This window comes from Pristiophorus japonicus, chromosome 12 (genome assembly GCF_044704955.1).
Source record: "Pristiophorus japonicus isolate sPriJap1 chromosome 12, sPriJap1.hap1, whole genome shotgun sequence".
NCBI lineage: Eukaryota > Metazoa > Chordata > Chondrichthyes > Pristiophoridae > Pristiophorus > Pristiophorus japonicus.
In genome coordinates this window covers 74725093-74750861 of record NC_091988.1, presented here as the reverse complement: position 1 = coordinate 74750861, position 25769 = coordinate 74725093, and positions in this window count along the sequence as shown.

Below are 25769 nucleotides of genomic sequence, written 5' to 3'. Positions count from 1 at the left end.
GTCCTCCAGCAGCCGGTTGTTAAAGTGCCAGTACGCGGACCCCGTCCTTGCGCGGAGCGAAGCGAGCTCCGCCCACACCAGGTGGTGGTCCGAACACGGCACCGGCCGCATGGAGGCCGCCGGGACGCAGGAAACGTACGCCCGAGACACGTAAAGGCGGTCGACTCTAGACCATCCAACTCCAGGCCTCACCCAAGTAAAGGCGCTGGAGTCGGGGTGGAGATTTCGCCAGACGTCCACCAAGTCGAAGGACCCGACCAGGTCCCTCAACTTCTCCATCGCCGTCATGCACTGCGGGGCACCGGAGCGGTCCCTCGCCTCGAGGGTGCAGTTAAAATCCCCCCCGAGGACAATGCAGTCGCCGACGTCGACGGAGCCAAGAAGAGCGGACACCTCTTCAAAGAAGCGCGTTTGCTGCGGGCCGGGATGAGGGGCGTACACGTTCACGAGATGGAGCGGCACGTCCCCCAGGCGAACCGTTACGTGCAGCAAGCGGCCTGGCACGGGCTCCTCGACCCCCAAGATCTCCGGCTGAAAATGCGGGCCCAGCAAGATGGCCACCCCACTAGAAATGGCGGTGAGGTGGCTCATGCGGACCTCTCCTTGCCATTCCAGGAGCCACGTGGCTTCGTCTCCCGGAACGGTGTGGGTTTCTTGCAGGAAGCACACCGCATATTTCCCCTCCCGCAGGAGCGAAAAATTGTCAAATCTACGGCGTGCCCCTCTGCCGCCGTTGATGTTGAGGCTGGCTATGGTTATCTTCATGACAAAAGCATAGTGCAACCTCTACCTTAACCTATTGTGGGGGAGGGAGCGGAGTCTTTTGTTGAACTCCGCTTCCTCCGCAGCCCAGCGAGGAGTCCCTCGAGCTCGCGCAGCTCAAGGTGCTGCTCCTTTGTCAAGGGCCCGCCCGCGGCCAAGGTTTTAACGGCGGCGCGGACGGACCCCTTGATCAGCTCCGGCTCGGACCATTTTTCCAGGGCCAGTCGGGCTTGGTCGCGGCGACCCCGGCTCTGGGCCAAAAAGTCCCGGAGTTCCTTTGCAGGAATGAGGAGGGTCTCAGCGGCGGCCGCGAGCAGATCCACCGCCTCACTGGCGGTGGTCTCTAGGTCTTCACCCGCGTCCCCCACCGAGTCCCCGTCCTCCTCCGGGAGGTGGCCGCCAGCAGCCAGCCCATCGACCGCACAAGGTACGGCAAATGAACCGGCCGCTCCAACCGGCCCTGGCACTGCCCCGATCCCACCCCCAGGATCGTCGGCAGAGGAGTCCCCACTGGGCTCTTTTAAAAATGGTGCTGGGTCGGGAAATGACAGCGGAAGGGGTTCCCCCTCCGCCCCAGGAACCGGAGAACAAGGAGAGACCCGGCCATAGGAAATCCCCAGGCCCTCCAAGTGCTCCAGCTCCAAAGTAAGGGGCGAGGGTGGGTGTTCCTCCCCCTCCCCGCTGCCACCCCCCGGCCCAGCATCTACAGTTTCATTAAAATCAATATATTTTGTTTCTGCCGGGTCGAGCAACTCCCGGGGGAAGTTGGGTAATAGCTGGGCGGGCTCAGGTTCGGCCTTTTCGGCCTCGCCCGCCTCAGTCCCCGGGACGCCCGGCCCGGCGGCTACGCATTCCTCCGCGGTCCCCACGCCCCCCACGACAGGCAGATCTTCCACTCCATCCCCGGGAGGCAGAGGCTGGGCAGCCTCAACTGTCTCACCCTCCCCGGGGAAAGACTCCTCGCGCCTGCAGCGCAATTTGGGGGCGCTGGTGGGGGACGCGGGACACGCGGCGGGCACCGACTCCTCCGCGGAGGGATATTGTTCCCCCTCCGCGTCATTGGGGCGGTGCCTCTTTTTGTTCCTGGGGGCGCGCGGAGTCAGGGAGACCTCCATGTCTGCCGAGGCCTCCCGCTCCGCCCCCCCCTTTTCCTTTTCTTGCCCGCGCCCGGGCCCCTCTGTGGTGTTGTTCAAGGGCTCGGGCACGGGCTCGGGGCACCCCGCGCTCGCCGGTGACGGGGTTGGGCTGAGCGCGGTGGTCAAATTATCCGGCGCACCGAGGGGACCCGCCTCTTGATGTTTTGTCTTCTTCCGCGCCTTCTTTCCGGTCGGACGCTCTCCCTCCCCCCCGCCGGAGGCCCTGAAAACAAAGGCCTCCGACGATGCCCGCGCACCCATGGCTCCCGGCACGCGGACGCAACTAGGGGGAGGGGTGGCGGCAGCGCCAGCCTTGGCCGCCTTCGGTGGTTTGGCGGCCTTGGAGGCGGGGCAGTTCTTGCGAACATGCCCCACCTCCCTGCAGGCATGGCACCGCACGCCGTCCGACGTCCAGAAGACGCGGTAGGCAGTCCCCTCGTGCACCACATTAAAGTGCCCTTCTGTCATGTCCTCCCGCGCCAGCCGGACAAAGAGCTGGCGGCGGAAGGAGAACACGTGGCGCAGGCTGTTCTCCCTGAGGCCGAGCGGTATGGGGTTGATCCCTGACCTTACCTCCCCCAGTTGTTGTAGGTGAGGGAGGAGGAGCCCAGCGGGAACAAAGGGCGGGACGTTCGACACGATGACCCTCTGCGCGGTGGCTTCGAGAGGATCCACCGGCAGGAACGTCCCGCCCACCGTGAGCCCCTTTTCGAGGGCCAGGGACACCGCCCGCTCCGACCCCAGGAAGAAAACAGCCTTCCCAGACATCTTGGAGGCTGCGACAATGGCCGAGGGGCCGACTACCCCAGCCATCGCCCGCACGCACTCCTCGATGCTCATTGTGGGGTGAGTGTAGCTCTTGACCCCGTGTTTTTTTGTTATAAGTGTAAATGGTGGCAGGGCAGCGGGTGGCGCAGGAGGTGCTGTGGAAGCGGTTGCCACCTGCGCATACGTCCTTGCTGGCCCTGCCACCGGCGTGGATGGGGTCGCCATCACGGGGTCCCTTTAAGGGCTACACCCACCCCAAAGTCACAGGCCTTAATGGTCTTTAATGGCCTCGTGTATTTAACTGAGCAGAGGAGCCCTTAACGAGGCACCTCTCCCCTCGTTGACAATTGGGGAGAGGCCTTGCTCCCTCTGCTCAGTTGTCTTAATTGTTTTTTTTTTAAATTTGGAAGGAAAGGGTTCTCAGAGAGAGAGGGGAGAAACAGAGTAGCAGAGAAAGAGAGAGGGGGGTGGGAAGGGGGGGGGGCTGCGAGGGCAGGTCTCCCCTCGCAGCTGTGGGTGGGTGCACTCCCCAGATGGCAAAACACAAAAGTCTTTGGGGTGGTCTTCAGGTGCGGGGAGAAGATGTCTTCACCTGGGGTAGCTGGAGCCACCAGGCACTCCTAACGATCTTTAATTGGGTGATTGAGAAAAACAACAATCTTCAGCCTGGTAGCTCCAGCTATCCCAGGCTAGGCAAAAGTGGGGGGTGGGGGGGGTTCCAATTGTGGGGGGGGGCCTAGTTGTAAGCACGGCCCCCACACACACTACCACACACACACACACCCCCCGCGATGTTCCGGCCCTCAGTGGTCTTCTTTCCTCCCCCCACCGATACAACAAAGTCTGTTTGGGGAAATGCACCCACACCCACCTGTAGAGATAGTAGAGTCTCCCTCCTTCCACACTGGATGTTGGTTGTTGTGGTTTTTCCCCCTCTCTCCAACTCTTTGCAGAAATGATAAAGTTGTTTAAAGTTTTCTGCTTTCTCCTCCTCTCCCTCTGGATAGAATTGTAGTGAAGCCCCTTCCTTCCTTCTCTTCCTGGGCTGGTCTCAGGGCTCTCCAGGCAGGAGCAAAAGTTGATAGCTGCTCCTCTCACTGCTCACAGCTCCAACTGAGCAGGACACGCCTCTACTGCTCCACAATTGGTCCTTGTGCATGAAACTCTTTTGGAAGTTCACCTGCAAAACATAAAACATTAAACGGTGCCACCCGACCTGGGTGACACTCCAGACATTTACAAGGCCCATTTTTTTCCCCCCTTTTTTGTGTTTTTTTTTTGTTTTTTCTTTTTTTTTTTGTTTTTTTTTTTGGGCACTAAAATCACAATTTTTCCCCAGTGCCCCCTATAAAAGGGAAGGGGACACTAAAAGCACCGGCAATTAAAACAAATTAACTTTAAAACGTAAAATCAAATTAAAATTTGGTTGCCGGGCGTGATGATGCACTCCAGTCCCTCCGGTGCCCACCTCTCGCGGAAGGCCGCGAGCGTACCGGTGGACACCGCGTGCTCCATCTCCAAGGACACCCTGGACCGGATGTAAGAGCGGAAGAGAGGCAGGCAGTCAGGTTGAACGACCCCCTCGACCGCCCGCTGCCTGGACCGGCTGATGGCACCCTTGGCCGTGCCCAGGAGCAGTCCTACGAGGAGGCCTTCGGACCTACCCGCTCCCCTCCGCACAGGGTGCCCAAAGATCAGGAGAGTGGGACTGAAGTGCAGCCAGAATTTCAGGAGCAGCCCCTTCAAATAATGGAACAGGGGCTGCAACCTCGTGCACTCAATAAAAACATGGAACACGGACTCCTCCAGACCGCAGAAATTGCAGGCGGCCTGGGAGTCCGTGAACCGGCTTAAAAATTTGTTGCACGGCACTGCTCCGTGCACCACCCTCCAGGCCAAGTCCCCGATGAATAGTGGGAGGACCCCTGCGTAGAGTGCCCTCCATCGGGGACCCCCGCCTCCTCCGGACGGCAAGATGGTGCGCCATGGCGTGTCCGGACGGCCGGCGAGGATGGCAAAGTTGAGGGTGTGCAGGAGCAGCCCGTACAGGAAACCCCTCCGCGCGGAACTGAAAGGCACGGAGGGGATTTCCCCGAGGCGGCTCAAGTTGTGAGGCGCCGGCCCCCGAGGGAGGTTCCGGGGTTTGGCGCCGATGAGGAATTCCGTCCGGACGGGGGTCAGTTCGGACGGGATCTCCCCACGTGCTTGAGCCTCCTCGATACACCTAACGGAGTCAGGGCCCAGAGCTGTTTTTAGCGACTCGATGGCATCGGCCGCGCGGCGGACGTTGGCAGAATTTAGGCGCCGCGCCAGCGTGACTGGCGCCATCCAGCCCGCTCCTCCGCCATCGAGCAGGTCCCTGACCCTGGTCACCTCACCAGCCACAGCCCTCTCTTCCGACCGCCACATGAAGCCTCGGCCGTGGAGGTACGGATTCCCGAGCAGCGGCTCCTGCAGGACGGCCGCCACTCCAGCCGGCGGAGAGCTGCGCTTGGTGGAGACTTTGTTCCAGACCCTGATGAGTTCCCTGTAAAAGACAGGCAGCTCCCGGAGGGCGGTCCTGGCACCCCCCAAGTTCACAAACAGGAGCTGCGTGTCATAATTGAGGTCGAGCTGCTGGCGGAAGAAATACCTCGCCAGAGCACACCACCTAGGAGGGGGCTCGACGTAAAGGTATCTCTGCAGGGTCTGAAGACGGAAAGTCGCGAGCTGGGCGCTGACGCACACCAACGACTGACCGCCCTCCTCAAGCGGGAGACTCAAGACCGCGACAGAGACCCAGTGCTTCCTGTTGTTCCAGAAGAAGTCCACCAGCTTCTTCTGTATCTTGGCGACAAACGCAGGGGGAGGGGTCAAAGTGACTAGCCGGTACCACAGCATTGCGGCCACCAGCTGGTTTATGACTAGCGCTCGACCCCTGTAGGACAGCACTCGGAGCAGTCCTGTCCAGCGCCCTAGGCGAGCGGCGACCTTGGCCTCCAGCTCCTGCCAGTTCGCCGGCCAGGCTTCCTCGTCGGGGCTAAGGTAGACTCCCAGATAGAGGAGATGGGTCGTGCTCCAGGCAAAAGGCCTGAGCTCCTCCGGCAGGGAGTCCACCCGCCACTGACCCACCAGGAGTCCGGAACATTTCTCCCAGTTGATCCTGGCGGAGGACGCGGCCGAGTAAATCTCCTGGCACTCACGCATCCTCCGCAGGTCAGCGGGATCCTCTACCGCGAGGAGCACGTCATCGGCGTAAGCCGAGAGGACGACCTCCACGCCCGGCCCTTGCAGAGCCAGTCCCGTCAACCTCGTCCGCAAGAGGCGCAGGAAAGGCTCCACGCAAACGGCGTATAACTGGCCGGACATGGGGCATCCCTGGCGCACCCCTCTCCTAAAGCGAAGGGGCGCCGTCAAGGACCCGTTAACCTTAATCAGACACTCCGCGGCGGCGTACAAAAGTCGGATCCGGGCGACGAAATGCGTCCCGAACCCGAAAGCGCGCAGAGTTCCGAGCAGATAGTCGTGATCCACCCTGTCGAACGCCTTCTCTTGGTCGAGGGATAGGAAGGCGACCGACAGACCAGCCTCCTGGGAGCAATGGATGAGGTCCCGGACCAGATGGATGTTGTCGTGGATCGTCCGGCCCGGGACCGTGTATGACTGGTCGGGGTGGATCATGTGGTCCAGCACGGCACCAAGGCGAGCAGACATCGCCCTGGCGAAGATTTTGTAGTCCGTGCTGAGGAGGGAGACCGGGCGCCAGTTCTTAAGGAGGCGGAGATCGCCCTTCTTAGGCAGCAGGACGATGACTGCCCTGCGCCAAGAGAGGGGCATCTCCCCGGTCGCCAGACTTTCCCCCAGGACCCGCGCGTAGTCGCCCCCCAGGACGTCCCAGAACGCCCTGTGGAACTCCACGGTCAGCCCGTCCAGCCCTGGGGATTTTCCCCTCGAGAGCCGGGCGAGGGCACCGGTCAGCTCCGCCAGGCTTAGCGGAGCTTCTAGATTTTCAGCGCCCTCCGGGCTGACCTTCGGCAGGTCCTCCCACAAAACTCTACGCGCTTCCTCGCTGGACGGATCCGGAGAGAACAGAGCCCCGTAATATTCACGGACCCTGTTGTTGACGCCCTCCGGATCCGAGACGAGAGAGCCGTCGTCGGCCAGCAGCGTCAAGAGCTGCTTACGGACACTCTGCCTTTTTTCCAGCGAGTAGAAGAAGGGGGAGCCGCGGTCCAGATCCCGCAGGAACCGGATCCGCGACCTCACGAACGCGCCTCGGGACCCGACGAGCTGCAGGTCCTTCAGCGCGGCCTTCTTCGCTTCGTACACCGTCCGCAGGGCCGGGTCCTGGACGACTTGACCGAGACGGGCTTCCAGGTCGAGCACCTCTTTTTCTAGGCGCCCGACTCTGGCCGCCCGCCTCTTGGTCGACCCCCTCGCGTACTCTTGACAGAAGACGCGGACGTGAGCCTTGCCCACGTCCCACCATAGCCTCAAGGAGGGGAAGCCCCCCTGCTTCCTTCTCCAGTCGGACCAGAATCGACGGAACGAGTCCTGGAACCGCACGTCCTCCAGCAGCCGGTTGTTAAAGTGCCAGTACGCGGACCCCGTCCTCGCGCGGAGCGAAGCGAGCTCCGCCCACACCAGGTGGTGGTCCGAACACGGCACCGGCCGCATGGAGGCCGCCGGGACGCAGGAAACGTACGCCCGAGACACGTAAAGGCGGTCGACTCTAGACCATCCAACTCCAGGCCTCACCCAAGTAAAGGCGCTGGAGTCGGGGTGGAGATTTCGCCAGACGTCCACCAAGTCGAAGGACCCGACCAGGTCCCTCAACTTCTCCATCGCCGTCATGCACTGCGGGGCACCGGAGCGGTCCCTCGCCTCGAGGGTGCAGTTAAAATCCCCCCCGAGGACAATGCAGTCGCCGACGTCGACGGAGCCAAGAAGAGCGGACACCTCTTCAAAGAAGCGCGTTTGCTGCGGGCCGGGATGAGGGGCGTACACGTTCACGAGATGGAGCGGCACGTCCCCCAGGCGAACCGTTACGTGCAGCAAGCGGCCTGGCACGGGCTCCTCGACCCCCAAGATCTCCGGCTGAAAATGCGGGCCCAGCAAGATGGCCACCCCACTAGAAATGGCGGTGAGGTGGCTCATGCGGACCTCTCCTTGCCATTCCAGGAGCCACGTGGCTTCGTCTCCCGGAACGGTGTGGGTTTCTTGCAGGAAGCACACCGCATATTTCCCCTCCCGCAGGAGCGAAAAATTGTCAAATCTACGGCGTGCCCCTCTGCCGCCGTTGATGTTGAGGCTGGCTATGGTTATCTTCATGGCAAAAGCATAGTGCAACCTCTACCTTAACCTATTGTGGGGGAGGGAGCGGAGTCTTTTGTTGAACTCCGCTCCCTCCGCAGCCCAGCGAGGAGTCCCTCGAGCTCGCGCAGCTCAAGGTGCTGCTCCTTTGTCAAGGGCCCGCCCGCGGCCAAGGTTTTAACGGCGGCGCGGACAGACCCCTTGATCAGCTCCGGCTCGGACCATTTTTCCAGGGCCAGTCGGGCTTGGTCGCGGCGACCCCGGCTCTGGGCCAAAAAGTCCCGGAGTTCCTTTGCAGGAACGAGGAGGGCCTCAGCGGCGGCCGCGAGCAGATCCACCGCCTCACTGGCGGTGGTCTCTAGGTCTTCACCCGCGTCCCCCACCGAGTCCCCGTCCTCCTCCGGGAGGTGGCCGCCAGCAGCCGGCCCATCGACCGCACAAGGTACGGCAAATGAACCGGCCGCTCCAACCGGCCCTGGCACTGCCCCGATCCCACCCCCAGGATCGTCGGCAGAGGAGTCCCCACTGGGCTCTTTTAAAAATGGTGCTGGGTCGGGAAATGACAGCGGAAGGGGTTCCCCCTCCGCCCCAGGAACCGGAGAACAAGGAGAGACCCGGCCATAGGAAATCCCCAGGCCCCCCAAGTGCTCCAGCTCCAAAGTAAGGGGCGAGGGTGGGTGTTCCTCCCCCTCCCCGCTGCCACCCCCCGGCCCAGCATCTACAGTTTCATTAAAAACAGTAAATTGTGTTTCTGCCGGGTCGAGCGTCTCCCGGGGGAAGTTGGGTATTGGCTGGGCGGGCTCAGGTTCGGCCTTTTCGGCCTCGCCCGCCTCAGTCCCCGGGACGCCCGGCCCGGCGGCTACGCATTCCTCCGCGGTCCCCACGCCCCCCACGACAGGCAGATCTTCCACTCCATCCCCAGGAGGCAGCGGCTGGGCAGCCTCGACTACCTCACCCTCCCCGGGGACAGACTCTTCGCGCCTGCAGCGCAATTTGGGAGCGCTGGTGGGGGACGCGGGACACGCGGCGGGCACCGACTCCTCCGCGGAGGGATGTTGTTCCCCCTCCGCGTCATTGGGACGGTGCCTCTTTTTGTTCCTGGGGGCGCGCGGAGTCAGGGAGACCTCCATGTCTGCCGAGGCCTCCCGCTCCGCCCCCCCCTTTTCCTTTTCTTGCCCGCGCCCGGGCCCCTCTGTGGTGTTGTTCAAGGGCTCGGGCACGGGCTCGGGGCACCCCGCGCTCGCCGGTGACGGGGTTGGGCTGAGCGCGGTGGTCAAATTATCCGGCGCACTGAGGGGACCCGCCTCTTGATGTTTTGTCTTCTTCCGCGCCTTCTTTCCGGCCGGACGCTCTCCCTCCCCCCCGCCGGAGGCCCTGAAAACAAAGGCCTCCGACGATGCCCGCGCACCCATGGCTCCCGGCACGCGGACGCAACTAGGGGGGGGGGTGGCGGCGGCGCCAGCCTTGGCCGCCTTCGATGGTTTGGTGGCCTTGGAGGCGGGGCAGTTCTTGCGAACGTGCCCCACCTCCCTGCAGGCATGGCACCGCACGCCGTCCGACGTCCAGAAGACGCGGTAGGCAGTCCCCTCGTGCACCACATTAAAATTACCCTCCGTCGTGTCCTCCCGCGCCAGCCGGACAAAGAGCTGGCGGCGGAAGGAGAACACGTGGCGCAGGCTGTTCTCCCTGAGGCCGAGCGGTATGGGGTTGATCCCTGACCTTACCTCCCCCAGTTGGTGTAGGTGAGGGAGGAGGAGCTCAGCGGGAACAAAGGGCGGGACGTTTGAAATGATGACCCTCTGCGCGGTGGCCTCGAGAGGGTCCACCGGCAGGAACGTCCCGCCCACCGTGAGCCCCTTTTCAAGGGCCAGGGACACCGCCCGCTCCGACCCCAGGAAGAACACGGCCTTCCCAGACATCTTGGAGGCTGCGACAATGGCCGAGGGGCCGACTACCCCAGCCATCGCCCGCACGCACTCCTCAATGCTCATTGTGGGGTGAGTGTAGCTCTTGACCCCGTGTTTCCTGGTTATAAATCTGAACGGTGGCAGGGCAGCGGGTGGCGCAGGAGGTGCCGTGGATGTGGACACCGCCTGCGCATACGTCCTTGCTGGCCCTGCCACCGGCGTGGATGGGGTCGCCATCACGGGGTCCCTTTAAGGGCTACACCCACCCCAAAGTCACAGGCCTTAATGGTCTTTTAATGGCCTCGTATATTAACTGAGCAGAGGAGCCCTTAACGAGGCACCTCTCCCCTCGTTGACAATTGGGGAGAGGCCTTGCTCCCTCTGCTCAGTTGTCTTAATTGGGTTTTTTTTTTTATTAATTTGGAAGGAAAGGGTTCTCAGAGAGAGAGGGGAGAAACAGAGGGTAACGGAGAAAGAGAGAGGGGGGTGGGAAGGGGGGGGGGGTGGGAAGGGGGGGGGGCTGCGAGGGCAGGTCTCTCCTCGCAGCTGTGGGTGGGTGCACTCCCCAGATGGCAAAACACAAAAGTCTTTGGGGTGGTCTTCAGGTGGGGGGAGAAGATGTCTTCACCTGGGGTAGCTGGAGCCACCAGGCACTCCTAACGATCTTTAATTGGGTGATTAATAACAATCTTCAGCCTGGTAGCTCCAGCTATCCCAGGCTAGGCAAATGTGGGGGGGGGTTGGGGGGGTTCCAATTGTGGGGGGGGGCCTAGTTGTAAGCACGGCCCCCACGCACACTACCACACACACACACACCCCCCGCGATGTTCCGGCCCTCAGTGGTCTTCTTTCCTCCCCCCACCGATACAACAAAGTCTGTTTGGGGAAATGCACCCACACCCACCTGTAGAATTGTTGAGTCTCCCTCCTTCCACACTGGATGTTGTGGTTTTTCCCCCTCTCTCCAACTCCTTGCAGAATGGTGAAAGTTGTTAATGTTTTCTGCTTTTTCCTCCTCTCCCTCTGGTTAAAGTTGTGGTGAAGCCCCTTCCTTCCTTCCTTTCCTGGGCTGGTCTCAGGGCTCTCCAGGCAGGAGCTCAAGTTGATGGCTGCTTCCCTCACTGCTCACAGCTCCAACTGAGCAGGACACGCCTCTACTGCTCCACAATTGGTCCTTGTGCATGAAACTCTTTTAGAGTCTACCTGCGAAAACATAAACATTAAACTGTGCCACCCGACCTGGGTGACACTCCAGACATTTACAAGGCCCATTTTTTTTTTTTTTTTTTTTTTGTTTTTTCTTTTTTTTTTTGTTTTTTTTTTTTGGGCACTAAAATCACAATTTTTCCCCAGTGCCCCCTATAAAAGGGAAGGGGACACTAAAAGCACCGGCAATTAAAACAAATTAACTTTAAAACGTAAAATCAAATTAAAATTTGGTTGCCGGGCGTGATGATGCACTCCAGTCCCTCCGGTGCCCACCTCTCGCGGAAGGCCGCGAGCGTACCGGTGGACACCGCGTGCTCCATCTCCAAGGACACCCTGGACCGGATGTAAGAGCGGAAGAGAGGCAGGCAGTCAGGTTGAACGACCCCCTCGACCGCCCGCTGCCTGGACCGGCTGATGGCACCCTTGGCCGTGCCCAGGAGCAGTCCTACGAGGAGGCCTTCGGACCTACCCGCTCCCCTCCGCACAGGGTGCCCAAAGATCAGGAGAGTGGGACTGAAGTGCAGCCAGAATTTCAGGAGCAGCCCCTTCAAATAATGGAACAGGGGCTGCAACCTTGTGCACTCAATAAAAACATGGAACACGGACTCCTCCAGACCGCAGAAATTGCAGGCGGCCTGGGAGTCCGTGAACCGGCTTAAAAATTTGTTGCACGGCACTGCTCCGTGCACCACCCTCCAGGCCAAGTCCCCGATGAATAGTGGGAGGACCCCTGCGTAGAGTGCCCTCCATCGGGGACCCCCGCCTCCACCGGACGGCAAGATGGTGCGCCATGGCGTGTCCGGACGGCCGGCGAGGATGGCAAAGTTGAGGGTGTGCAGGAGCAGCCCGTACAGGAAACCCCTCCGCGCGGAACTGAAAGGCACGGAGGGGATTTCCCCGAGGCGGCTCAAGTTGTGAGGCGCCGGCCCCCGAGGGAGGTTCCGGGGTTTGGCGCCGATGAGGAATTCCGTCCGGACGGGGGTCAGTTCGGACGGGATCTCCCCACGTGCTTGAGCCTCCTCGATACACCTAACGGAGTCAGGGCCCAGAGCTGTTTTTAGCGACTCGATGGCGTCGGCCGCGCGGCGGACGTTGGCAGAATTTAGGCGCCGCGCCAGCGTGACTGGCGCCATCCAGCCCGCTCCTCCGCCATCGAGCAGGTCCCTGACCCTGGTCACCTCACCAGCCACAGCCCTCTCTTCCGACCGCCACATGAAGCCTCGGCCGTGGAGGTACGGATTCCCGAGCAGCGGCTCCTGCAGGACGGCCGCCACTCCAGCCGGCGGAGAGCTGCGCTTGGTGGAGACTTTGTTCCAGACCCTGATGAGTTCCCTGTAAAAGACAGGCAGCTCCCGGAGGGCGGTCCTGGCACCCCCCAAGTTCACAAACAGGAGCTGCGTGTCATAATTGAGGTCGAGCTGCTGGCGGAAGAAATACCTCGCCAGAGCACACCACCTGGGAGGGGGCTCGACGTAAAGGTATCTCTGCAGGGTCTGAAGACGGAAAGTCGCGAGCTGGGCGCTGACGCACACCAACGACTGACCGCCCTCCTCAAGCGGGAGACTCAAGACCGCGACAGAGACCCAGTGCTTCCTGTTGTTCCAGAAGAAGTCCACCAGCTTCTTCTGTATCTTGGCGACAAACGCAGGGGGAGGGGTCAAAGTGACCAGCCGGTACCACAGCATTGCGGCCACCAGCTGGTTTATGACTAGCGCTCGACCCCTGTAGGACAGCACTCGGAGCAGTCCTGTCCAGCGCCCTAGGCGAGCGGCGACCTTGGCCTCCAGCTCCTGCCAGTTCGCCGGCCAGGCTTCCTCGTCGGGGCTAAGGTAGACTCCCAGATAGAGGAGATGGGTCGTGCTCCAGGCAAAAGGCCTGAGCTCCTCCGGCAGGGAGTCCACCCGCCACTGACCCACCAGGAGTCCGGAACATTTCTCCCAGTTGACCCTGGCGGAGGACGCGGCCGAGTAAATCTCCTGGCACTCACGCATCCTCCGCAGGTCAGCGGGATCCTCTACCGCGAGGAGCACGTCATCGGCGTAAGCCGAGAGGACGACCTCCACGCCCGGCCCTTGCAGAGCCAGTCCCGTCAACCTCGTCCGCAAGAGGCGCAGGAAAGGCTCCACGCAAACGGCGTATAACTGGCCGGACATGGGGCATCCCTGGCGCACCCCTCTCCTAAAGCGAAGGGGCGCCGTCAAGGACCCGTTAACCTTAATCAGACACTCCGCGGCGGCGTACAAAAGTCGGATCCGGGCGACGAAATGCGTCCCGAACCCGAAAGCGCGCAGAGTTCCGAGCAGATAGTCGTGATCCACCCTGTCGAACGCCTTCTCTTGGTCGAGGGATAGGAAGGCGACCGACAGACCAGCCTCCTGGGAGCAATGGATGAGGTCCCGGACCAGATGGATGTTGTCGTGGATCGTCCGGCCCGGGACCGTGTATGACTGGTCGGGGTGAATCATGTGGTCCAGCACGGCACCAAGGCGAGCAGACATCGCCCTGGCGAAGATTTTGTAGTCCGTGCTGAGGAGGGAGACCGGGCGCCAGTTCTTAAGGAGGCGGAGATCGCCCTTCTTAGGCAGCAGGACGATGACTGCCCTGCGCCAAGAGAGGGGCATCTCCCCGGTCGCCAGACTTTCCCCCAGGACCCGCGCGTAGTCGCTCCCCAGGACGTCCCAGAACGCCCTGTGGAACTCCACGGTCAGCCCGTCCAGCCCCGGGGATTTTCCCCTCGAGAGCCGGGCGAGGGCACCGGTCAGCTCCGCCAGGCTTAGCGGAGCTTCCAGATTTTCGGCGCCCTCCGGGCCGACCTTCGGCAGGTCCTCCCACAAAACTCTACGCGCTTCCTCGCTGGACGGATCCGGAGAGAACAGAGCCCCGTAATATTCTCGGACCCTGTTGTTGACGCCCTCCGGATCCGAGACGAGAGAGCCGTCGTCGGCCAGCAGCGTCAAGAGCTGCTTACGGACACTCTGCCTTTTTTCCAGCGAGTAGAAGAAGGGGGAGCCGCGGTCCAGATCCCGCAGGAACCGGATCCGCGACCTCACGAACGCGCCTCGGGACCCGACGAGCTGCAGGTCCTTCAGCGCGGCCTTCTTCGCTTCGTACACCGTCCGCAGGGCCGGGTCCTGGACGACTTGACCGAGACGGGCTTCCAGGTCGAGCACCTCTTTTTCTAGGCGCCCGACTCTGGCCGCCCGCCTCTTGGTCGACCCCCTCGCGTACTCTTGACAGAAGACGCGGACGTGAGCCTTGCCCACGTCCCACCATAGCCTCAAGGAGGGGAAGCCCCCCTGCTTCCTTCTCCAGTCGGACCAGAATCGACGGAACGAGTCCTGGAACCGCACGTCCTCCAGCAGCCGGTTGTTAAAGTGCCAGTACGCGGACCCCGCCCTCGCGCGGAGCGAAGCGAGCTCCGCCCACACCAGGTGGTGGTCCGAACACGGCACCGGCCGCATGGAGGCCGCCGGGACGCAGGAAACGTACGCCCGAGACACGTAAAGGCGGTCGACTCTAGACCATCCAACTCCAGGCCTCACCCAAGTAAAGGCGCTGGAGTCGGGGTGGAGATTTCGCCAGACGTCCACCAAGTCGAAGGACCCGACCAGGTCCCTCAACTTCTCCATCGCCGTCATGCACTGCGGGGCACCGGAGCGGTCCCTCGCCTCGAGGGTGCAGTTAAAATCCCCCCCGAGGACAATGCAGTCGCCGACGTCGACGGAGCCAAGAAGAGCGGACACCTCTTCAAAGAAGCGCGTTTGCTGCGGGCCGGGATGAGGGGCGTACACGTTCACGAGATGGAGCGGCACGTCCCCCAGGCGAACCGTTACGTGCAGCAAGCGGCCTGGCACGGGCTCCTCGACCCCCAAGATCTCCGGCTGAAAATGCGGGCCCAGCAAGATGGCCACCCCACTAGAAATGGCGGTGAGGTGGCTCATGCGGACCTCTCCTTGCCATTCCAGGAGCCACGTGGCTTCGTCTCCCGGAACGGTGTGGGTTTCTTGCAGGAAGCACACCGCATATTTCCCCTCCCGCAGGAGCGAAAAATTGTCAAATCTACGGCGTGCCCCTCTGCCGCCGTTGATGTTGAGGCTGGCTATGGTTATCTTCATGACAAAAGCATAGTGCAACCTCTACCTTAACCTATTGTGGGGGAGGGAGCGGAGTCTTTTGTTGAACTCCGCTCCCTCCGCAGCCCAGCGAGGAGTCCCTCGAGCTCGCGCAGCTCAAGGTGCTGCTCCTTTGTCAAGGGCCCGCCCGCGGCCAAGGTTTTAACGGCGGCGCGGACGGACCCCTTGATCAGCTCCGGCTCGGACCATTTTTCCAGGGCCAGTCGGGCTTGGTCGCGGCGACCCCGGCTCTGGGCCAAAAAGTCCCGGAGTTCCTTTGCAGGAACGAGGAGGGCCTCAGCGGCGGCCGCGAGCAGATCCACCGCCTCCCTGGCGGTGGTCTCTAGGTCTTCACCCGCGTCCCCCACCGAGTCCCCGTCCTCCTCCGGGAGGTGGCCGCCAGCAGCCGGCCCATCGACCGCACAAGGTACGGCAAATGAACCGGCCGCTCCAACCGGCCCTGGCACTGCCCCGATCCCACCCCCAGGATCGTCGGCAGAGGAGTCCCCACTGGGCTCTTTTAAAAATGGTGCTGGGTCGGGAAATGACAGCGGAAGGGGTTCCCCCTCCGCCCCAGGAACCGGAGAACAAGGAGAGACCCGGCCATAGGAAATCCCCAGGCCCTCCAAGTGCTCCAGCTCCAAAGTAAGGGGCGAGGGTGGGTGTTCCTCCCCCTCCCCGCTGCCACCCCCCGGCCCAGCATCTACAGTGTCATAAATATTTGTTTCATTCTCTGCCGGGTCGAGCAAATCCCGGGGGAAGTTGGGTAATAGCTGGGCGAGCTCAGGTTCGGCCTTTTCGGCCTCGCCCGCCTCAGTCCCCGGGACGCCCGGCCCGGCGGCTACGCATTCTTCCACTGGCCCCACGCCCCCCACGACAGGCAGATCTTCCACGCCCTCCCCAGGAGGCAGCGGCTGGGCAGCCTCGACTGCCTCACCCTCCCCGGGGAAAGACTCCTCGCGCCTGCAGCGCAATTTGGGGGCGCTGGTGGGGGACGCGGGACACGCGGCGGGCACCGCCTCCTCCGCGGAGGGATGTTGTTCCCCCTCCGCCTCATTGGGGCGGTGCCTCTTTTTGTTCCTGGGGGCGCGCGGAGTCAGGGAGACCTCCATGTCTGCCGAGGCCTCCCGCTCCGCCCCCCCCTTTTCCTTTTCTTGCCCGCGCCTGGGCCCCTCTGTGGTATTATTCAAGGGCCCGGGCACGGGCTCGGGGCACCCCGCGCTCGCCGGTGACTGGGTTGGGCTGAGCGCGGTGGTCAAACTTTCCGGCGCACCGAGGGGACCCGCCTCTAGATGTTTCTCCTTCTTCCGCGCCTTCTTTCCGCTCGGACGCTCTCCCTCCCCCCCGCCGGAGGCCCTGAAAACAAAGGCCTCCGACGATGCCCGCGCACCCATGGCTCCCGGCACGCGGACGCAACTAGGGGGAGGGGTGGCGGCAGCGCCAGCCTTGGCCGCCTTCGGTGGTTTGGCGGCCTTGGAGGCGGGGCAGTTCTTACGAACATGCCCCACCTCCCTGCAGGCATGGCACCGCACGCCGTCCGACGTCCAGAAGACGCGGTAGGCAGTCCCCTCGTGCACCACATTAAAGTGCCCTTCTGTCACGTCCTCCCGCGCCAGCCGGACAAAGAGCTGGCGGCGGAAGGAGAACACGTGGCGCAGGCTGTTCTCCCTGAGGCCGAGCGGTATGGGGTTGATCCCTGACCTTACCTCCCCCAGTTGTTGTAGGTGAGGGAGGAGGAGCTCAGCGGGAACAAAGGGCGGGACGTTCGACACGATGACCCTCTGCGCGGTGGCCTCGAGAGGATCCACCGGCAGGAACGTCCCGCCCACCGTGAGCCCCTTTTCGAGGGCCAGGGACACCGCCCGCTCCGACCCCAGGAAGAAAACAGCCTTCCCAGACATCTTGGAGGCTGCGACAATGGCCGAGGGGCCGACTACCCCAGCCATCGCCCGCACGCACTCCTCAATGCTCATTGTGGGGTGAGTGTAGCTCTTGACCCCGTGTTTTCTAGTAATTAATCTAAATGGTGGCAGGGCAGCGGGTGGCGCAGGAGGTGCTGTGGAAGCGGTTGCCACCTGCGCATACGTCCTTGCTGGCCCTGCCACCGGCGTGGATGGGGTCGCCATCACGGGGTCCCTTTAAGGGCTACACCCACCCCAAAGTCACAGGCCCTAATGATCTTTAATGGCCTCTTATGTTCACTGAGCAGAGGAGCCCTTAACGAGGCACCTCTCCCCTCGTTGACAATTGGGGAGAGGCCTTGCTCCCTCTGCTCAGTTGTCTTAATTGGTTTTTTTTTTTTTAAATTTGGAAGGAAAGGGTTCTCAGAGAGAGAGGGGAGAAACAGAGTAGCAGAGAAAAGAGAGAGGGGGGTGGGAAGGGGGGGGGGCTGCGAGGGCAGGTCTCTCCTCGCAGCTGTGGGTGGGTGCACTCCCCAGATGGCAAAACACAAAAGTCTTTGAGGTGGTCTTCAGGTGGGGGGAGAAGATGTCTTCACCTGGGGTAGCTGGAGCCACCAGGCACTCCTAACGATCTTTAATTGGGTGATTGATGACAATCTTCAGCCTGGTAGCTCCAGCTATCCCAGGCTAGGCAAATGTGGGGGGTGGGGGGGGTTCCAATTGTGGGGGGGGCCCAGTTGTAAGCACGGCCCCCACGCACACTACCACACACACACACACACACCCCCCGCGATGTTCCGGCCCTCAGTGGTCTTCTTTCCTCCCCCCACCGAAACAACAAAGTCTTTTTGGGAAATGCACCCACACCCACCTGTAGAGTAGTTGAGTCTCCCTCCTTCCACACTGGGTGTTGGTTGTTGTGGTTTTTCCCCCTCTCTCCAACTCCTTGCAGAAATGGTAAAGATGTTTAAAGTTTTCTTTTTTCCTCCTCTCCCTCTGGATAAAAGTTGTAGTGAAGCCCCTTCCTTCCTTCTCCTCCTGGGCTGGTCTCAGGGCTCTCCAGGCTGGAGCTCAAGTTGCTTGCTGCTTCCCTCACTGCTCACAGCTCCAACTGAGCAGGACACGCCTCTACTGCTTCACGATTGGTCCCTTGTGCATGAATCCCAAAAAGTTAGTTTGCAGGTGAAGCAGGTAATCAGGAAGGCTAATGGAATGTTGGCCTTCATTGCGAGAGGGATGGAGTACAAAAGCAGGGAGGTCCTGCTGCAACCGTATAAGGTATTGGTAAGGCCGCACCTGGAGTACTGCATGCAGTTTTGGTCACCTTACTTAAGGAAGGATATACTAGCTTTGGAAGGGGTACAGAGACGATTCACTAGGCTGATTCGAGAAATGAGGGGGTTAACTTATGATGATAGATTGAGTAGACTGGGTCTTTACTCCTTGGAGTTCAGAAGGATGAGGGGTGATCTTATAGAAACATTTAAAATCATGAAAGGGATAGACAAGATCGAGGCAGAGAGGTTGTTTCCATTGGTGGGGGAGACTAGAACTAGGGGGCACAGCCTCAAAATACGGAGGAGCCAATTTAAAACCGAGTTGAGAAAGAATTTCTTCTCCCAGAGGGTTGTGAATCTGTGGAATTCTCTGCCCAAGGAAGCAGTTGAGGCTGGCTCATTGAATGTTTTCAAGTCAAAGATAGATAGATTTTTAAGCAATAAGGGAATTAAGGGTTACGGGAAGAGGGCGGGTAAGTGGAGCTGAGTCCACGACCAGATCAGCCATGATCTTATTGAATGGCGGAGCAGGCTCGAGGGGCTAGATGGCCTACTCCTGTTCCTAATTCTTATGTTCTTATGTTCTTATTGACTTTGGGAGGGAGTGATGTTATGTATGCAATTCTATGTAACCAGTATTTTACCGCCACCAAAGGGTGTATCTGTTGGAGTCCTCACGGATCCCAGCATCCCTTGGGAGCACTGTATATAAGCAGGCCTCCCATGCTGTACCAGCACTCTGGCGTTAGAATAAAGAGACTAAGGTCACACTTACTCATGTCTACAGTACTCAATCACATCACTTTATTATGGACGTAACAATGGCCCTATTCACGTCCAACGTCTGCACCGCCAGTAGTTTACGCAGATCACCTCGTGGTTGATGCCGATTACAAAGAAGTCCCACAGCATGTCTGCCAACATAGCCCTGAACTTCCACGGTCCCGCTAGATGTCGCAGGTCACCAATGCATTCTGGCCCTCTGAGCGAATGTGTATGTAAAATCTGTATCTCGAGATGATGATGCCTTCGTCTGGCTTAAGGTGGTCCTGTACCAGTGAACACAATTCTTCATACGTTTTCTCTGTTGGACTCACAGGCAGGAGTCTTTATTAGACTATAAATTTTTGGACTGCAAACCGTGAGGAACACCGCCCGCCACCGATCTGCATCGCCGACCTCCTCCATTTTGTTGGCCACAAAGAACTGGCTCAAACGGCTCACAAAGTCTGCCCAATCTTCTCCTTCTACAAATCGCTCCAACAATCCAATTGTGCTCATTTTTGCATGCAAAGATTCTTGTTGCCTCGTTGCCAAATGTTGTGTATGCAATAACTGTTAGACTGAGTATTGTTTTACTCCAAGAGGTATGACCTTGGCTCTGCTTTATTAAGGCCCAAAGTAACTAACATACACAATGGCTGGCCTTTTATACTTTGGCTGCTCACACGTGCGAGCAGCCCAATGGCCTCCAACAGTGACGCCATCTAGTAGCTAGTGATCCCAAAAGTACATACATGACAGATCCAAAACTCGGCTGCCTGTGTCCCAACTCATACCAAGTCCCGCTCACCCATCACCCCTGTGCTCGCTGACTACATTGGCTTCTGGTTAAGCAGTGCCTCAATTTTAAAATGATCATCTTTGTTTTCAAATCCCTCCATGGCCTCGCCCCTCCCTATCTCTGTAATCTCCTCCAGTCCCACAAACCCCAAGATGTCTGTGCTCCTCTAATTCTGCCCTCCTGAGCATCCCTGATTATAATCGCTAAACCATTGGTGGCCGTGCTTTCTGTTGCCTAGGCCCTAAGCTCTGGAACTCCCTGCCTAACCCTCTCCGCCTCTCTATCGTCAAGATGCTGCTTAAAACCTACCTCCTTGATCAAGCTTTTGGTCACCTGCCCTAATTTCTCCTTCATTCAGTTCGGTGTCGAATTTTTTATCTCATAATACTCCTGTGAAGCACCTTGGGACATTTCACTATGCCATATAAATACAAGTTGTTGTTGTTGTAAGCAAGTGGAATGTAAAACCATCAGGGAGTCAAATTTCAAGGATGGGCAATAAATGCTGGCCATGCCAGCGATGCCCACATCCCACGAGCGAGGTCCAGCTGTTGCAGTTGGCATTTAACCCAACAATGTGTTCGTGGCAGCTTCCATGTCCAAAGAAAGGATTGTGCTCCTTGTATTATATTTAATTGTCTTTGGTATACCTCCTAACGCCCCCATTCACTTTTGCAACACCCTTGTGACACCGGTCGTGGATCTCTTAGGCTTGTGCTTGTGTTCTCTCCCTTTACACGTTGTTTATCCTCTGCATTCGCCATCACTTTATACGATTGATCAAACTCAGGTGCGTACAACAAACTAATCTAAACTAGTCTGGTAAAGAGGTCTGCTTGTATCAACAAGTCCTGCACGTTCTTTCCTCCCCAGCACCCCACTCCCCCTTATAAAATAAAGAACATTTCACTCATTTTTGTCACGAGTATTTTCTTCTGACCATTTTACAGCCGTGCTCGAAATTATTGAGGGGTATATTCTCACACGGTCCCCGTGCCCAATAAAATAAAGACTTGGGGCTGAAAGTTTGGTTGTGTAGTGCCTCTGTTAGCCCCTTGGCGAGGAGTAATGCGTCTGGAATTGTTTACCGCATGGCCACGCAGCTTCATAGAGTACGAGCTTCTGAGAATATAAAAACTGACTGCAAAAGCTTCTATAAATATGTGAAGAGAAAAAGATTAGTAAAGACAAATGTAGGTCCCTTGCAGTTGGATTCAGGTGAAATTATAATGGGGAACAAAGAAATGGCAGACCAATTGAACCAATACTTCGGTTCTGCTTTCACGAAGGAAGATACAAATAACCTTCTGAAGGTACTAGGGGACAGTGGGTCTATTGAGAAGGAGGAACTGAAGGATATCCTTATTAGGCGGGAAATTGTGTTAGGGAAATTGATGGGATTGAAGGCCGATAAATCCCCGGGGCCTGATAGTCTGCATCCCAGAGTGCTCAAGGAATTGGCCCTAGAAATAGTGGATGCATTGGTGATCATTTTCCAGCAGTCTATCGACTCTGGATCAGTTTCCATTGACTGGAGGGTAGCTAATGTAACATCACTTTTTAAAAAGGAGGGAGAGAGAAAACGGCTAATTATAGACCAGTTAGCTTGACATCAGTAGTGGGGAAAATGTTAGAATCGATCACGAAGGACGAAATAGCAGCGCATTTGGAAAGCGGTGACAGGATCGGATCAAGTCAGCATGGATTTGTGAAAGGGAAATCATGTTTGACAAATCTTCTGGAATTTTTTGAGGATGTTTCCAGTAGAGTGGACAAGGGAGAAACAGTTGATGTGGTGTATTAGGACTTTCAGAAGGCTTTTGACAAGGTCCCACACAAGAGATTAATGTGCAAAGTTAAAGCACATGGGATTGGGGGTAGTGTGCTGATGTGGATTGAGAACTGGTTGGCAGACAGGAAGCAAAGAGTAGGAGTAAATGGGTACTTTTCGGAATGGCAGGCAGTGACTAGTGGGGTACCGCAAGGTTCTGTGCTGGGGCCCCAGCTGTTTACATTGTACATTAATGATTTAGACGAGGGGATTAAATGTAGTATCTCCAAATTTGCGGATGACACTAAGTTGGGTGGCAGTGTGAGCTGCAAGGAGGATGCTATGAGGCTGCAGAGTGACTTCGATAGGTTAGGTGAGTGGGCAAATGCATGGCAGATGAAGTATAATGTGGATAAATGTGAGGTTATCCACTTTGGTGGTAAAAACAGAGAGACAGACTATTATCTGAATGGTGACAGATTAGGAAAAGGGGAGGTGCAACGAGACCTGGGTGTCATGGTACATCAGTCATTGAAGGTTGGCATGCAGGTACAGCAGGCGGTTAAGAAAGCAAATGGCATGTTGGCCTTCATAGCGAGGGGATTTGAGTACAGGGGCAGGGAGATGTTACTACAGATGTACAGGGCCTTGGTGAGGCCATACCTGGAGTATTGTGTACAGTTTTGGTCTCCTAACCTGAGGAAGGACATTCTTGCTATTGAGGGAGTGCAGCGAAGGTTCACCAGACTGATTCCCGGGATGGCGGGACTGACATATCAAGAAAGATTGGATCAACTGGGCTTGTATTCATTGGAGTTCGGAAGAATGAGAGGGTATCTCATAGAAACGTTTAAAATTCTGACGGGTTTAGACAGGTTAGATGCAGGAAGAATGTTCCCAATGTTGGGGAAGTCCAGAACCAGGGGTCACAGTCTAAGGATAAGGGGGTAAGTCATTTAGGACCGAGATGAGGAGAAACTTCTTCACCCAGAGAGTGGTGAACCTGTGGAATTCTCTACCACAGAAAGTTGTTGAGGCCAATTCACTAAATATATTCAAAAAGGAGTTAGATGTAGTCCTTACTACTAGGGGGATCAAGGGGTATGGCGAGAAAGCAGGAATGGGGTACTGAAGTTGCATGTTCAGCCATGAACTCATTGAATGACGGTGCAGGCTTGAGGGGCCGAATGGCCTACTCCTGCATCTATTTTCTATGTTTCTATGTTTCTATAATCTTAGGATAAGGGGCAGGCCATTTAGGACTGAGATGAGGAGAAACTTCTTCACTCAGAGAGTAGTTAACCTGTGGAATTCCCTGCCACAGAGAGTTGTTGAAGCCAGTCCACTGGATATATTCAAGGGGGGAGTTAGATATGGCTCTTCCAGTTAAGGGGATCAAGGGGTATGGAGAGAAAGCAGGAAAGGGGTACTGAAGGAATGATCAGCCATGATCTTATTGAATGGCGGTGCAGGCTCGAAGGGCCGAATGGCCTACTCCTGCACTTATTTTCCTATGTTTCTAGCGCCCCGCAGTGAAATTTGGTGCCGGTTTTGCGGTGGTGCCAAACCTTATTGCCTTGCCCTGTATTTTCAGTCAGATCATGACGTCAGTCGTCGTGCAACGACCCGCACCCCACACTCAAAATTAGGTTCGGCCGCCTCCTTTAGCGTCCACCTCTAATCACGCCCGAGAAACCAGGCGGTCCCACTTACCGTTGGCGCTACCTGCAGCCTATTTAAAGGGAGGGAGGAGGAGCATTAATTGGAGGTCACATTGAGCGCAACGTTTACGCACAGCATTCTGCGTGAACCTCTGACTTTAAATCGGAAGATTGATCGGCCATTACAGGGTCCTTACAGCTTGAGTGAAATCATTTAATGGGGGCATTACTAGTTTGCCAGCGTCACCTACTCCATGCACTGGTCAAGCGACGTCAATATTGCACGTGTTTACAGGCACCAACGCTCAGACCTCCAGCTCTATGAGGAGCAGTGTGTGAAAAGGCTGGGCTTCCGAAAGGAAGTGCTGACAGAGATATGCCATCTCCTACAGGCAGACCTGCAGTCTTACAGTGCCAACAGGACGGCGCTGCCTGTCGCAGTGAAAGTGACTGTGGCGCTGGCCTTCTATGCCAACGGCTCCTTCCAGGCAGCAGCAGGGGACATATGCAGCATCTCTCAATATGCTGCACATCGCTGCATTCGCCACGTCACAAAGGCTCTCTACACCCACAGAATGGACTTCATAACGTTCCCAATGAGCAGGGAGAGCCAGAATGAGCGGGCATGTGAGTTTGGCAGGATTGCGGGCTTCCCGAGGGTTCAAGGAGCCATTGACTGCAAATACGTGGCCCTGCAAACACCACTCCACAACGCAGAGGTATTCAGAACCTGAAAGGGATACCACTCCCTAAACGTGCAGCTGGTGTGCTACCACACACAGCCCATCCTCGTAGTGAATACCCGCTATCCAGGGAGCGCACATGATACTTTCATCCTGCGGGAGAGCACTGTTCCACGATTGTTTCGGCCACCATGGGAAGGGTGCAGCTGGCTGCTTAGGGACAAAGGATATGTCCAAGCCACCTAGCTAATGACACCCCCTCTGCAACCCCATCACACAAGCGGAGCATCGCTACACTGACAGCCAAGCGGCCACCCGCAACATCATCGAGCAGACAATAGGAATGCTCAAGCAGCATTTCCGATGCCTGGACCGCTCTGGAGACAGCCTTCAATACTCCCCCTCAACAGGTGTCGCTATTCATTGTGGTGTGCTGCATGTTGTACAACTTGGCCATATGACGGGCCAGGCATTGCCAGTGGGGATCACAGGCCCGCCTCAGGAGGAGGAGGACAAGGAACAGGAGCCTGGCGAGGGCCTGAATGGCCAGCCACATCAGGAGGAGCACCATCCACAGTGGCGGCAGCGTCGCGATGGTGCCAGACCAAGAGCCATACGTCAGCGGCTCATAATGAATCGGGTCTCTCGAATGAAGGAAGCCGAGGGATGCAGCTAATACTGACTGCGCTTTGTGCCACGATAAAGGCACATCTCCAATAAAGTCCACAATCATACACAAGATACAAATGCAAAACAGTCAAAGTAAAATGTTATTGACAATACCAACGTAGTCACCTCAAACACCACAACCAAATCCCTCACCAGCAGGAAACAAAACAAAACACAACGTCCCATTGAAAGACCATCAAACAAAATGTCTGGACAAAGACCCCTTCCATTAGTCATCACACAGCATCCATGTGGCATATTAGGCACACGCACTCACAATAGGTTGTGTCAAACAATGCAACAACATATTTAGAGCCATTATTTATATGATGAGGATATCTGTCCACGGTGGCAAAGTCTTCACTCAGACTTCCTCTGACATTTACCACCCCTTACCTTTACCCCCCTCCCATGTCTACTGCTCCTCCTCAATGTGGCCTCAGTGCCTACAGCAAGGCTGCTTGAGGGCTGCTGTGTGTGTGGGGCAGACAGTACAGATGTCCTAGCAAGACACCCTGGACCAGCTCTGGACCTGGAAGGCCTGACTGCAGACTCCACTGTTATGTCTGTAATGCACTTATGAATGAAGCAATGTGTTGTACTCAAACTGTACTGACTTTGATCCTTTATTCGTAACTCCAGAGTGAGGCACAAGCATGGTGGGCAGCCTTTTATACTAGGCCCTGCACACCTATGCAGGTGACTCTCAGGTCTCCCACCGCAGGATAGCCTCTGCCACAGGGACAGGAAACCCCGGTCTCCACAAGTTGCACCCTCTAGTGGTGCCAGCATATTATATGCACTGTGAAAACCTTATTGATTGTACATCAGGTAACAAGTCTCCATCTTATGCAACTATACAGTGACTACAGAGAGAGTATATCTATAGTCTGCATATATAACATCCACCACCTCAGCATCGGTGGCAGCAGTCAGTGATTGGGATCGCTTGGGTGCAGACTGCAGCAAGTGCAAAGGTGGAGTGGCAGTGGTGGGAGCCGGAATGAAGTCATCCTAAGGAAGGACAGCACCTTCCATTTCCAGCAGCCCACTGCCA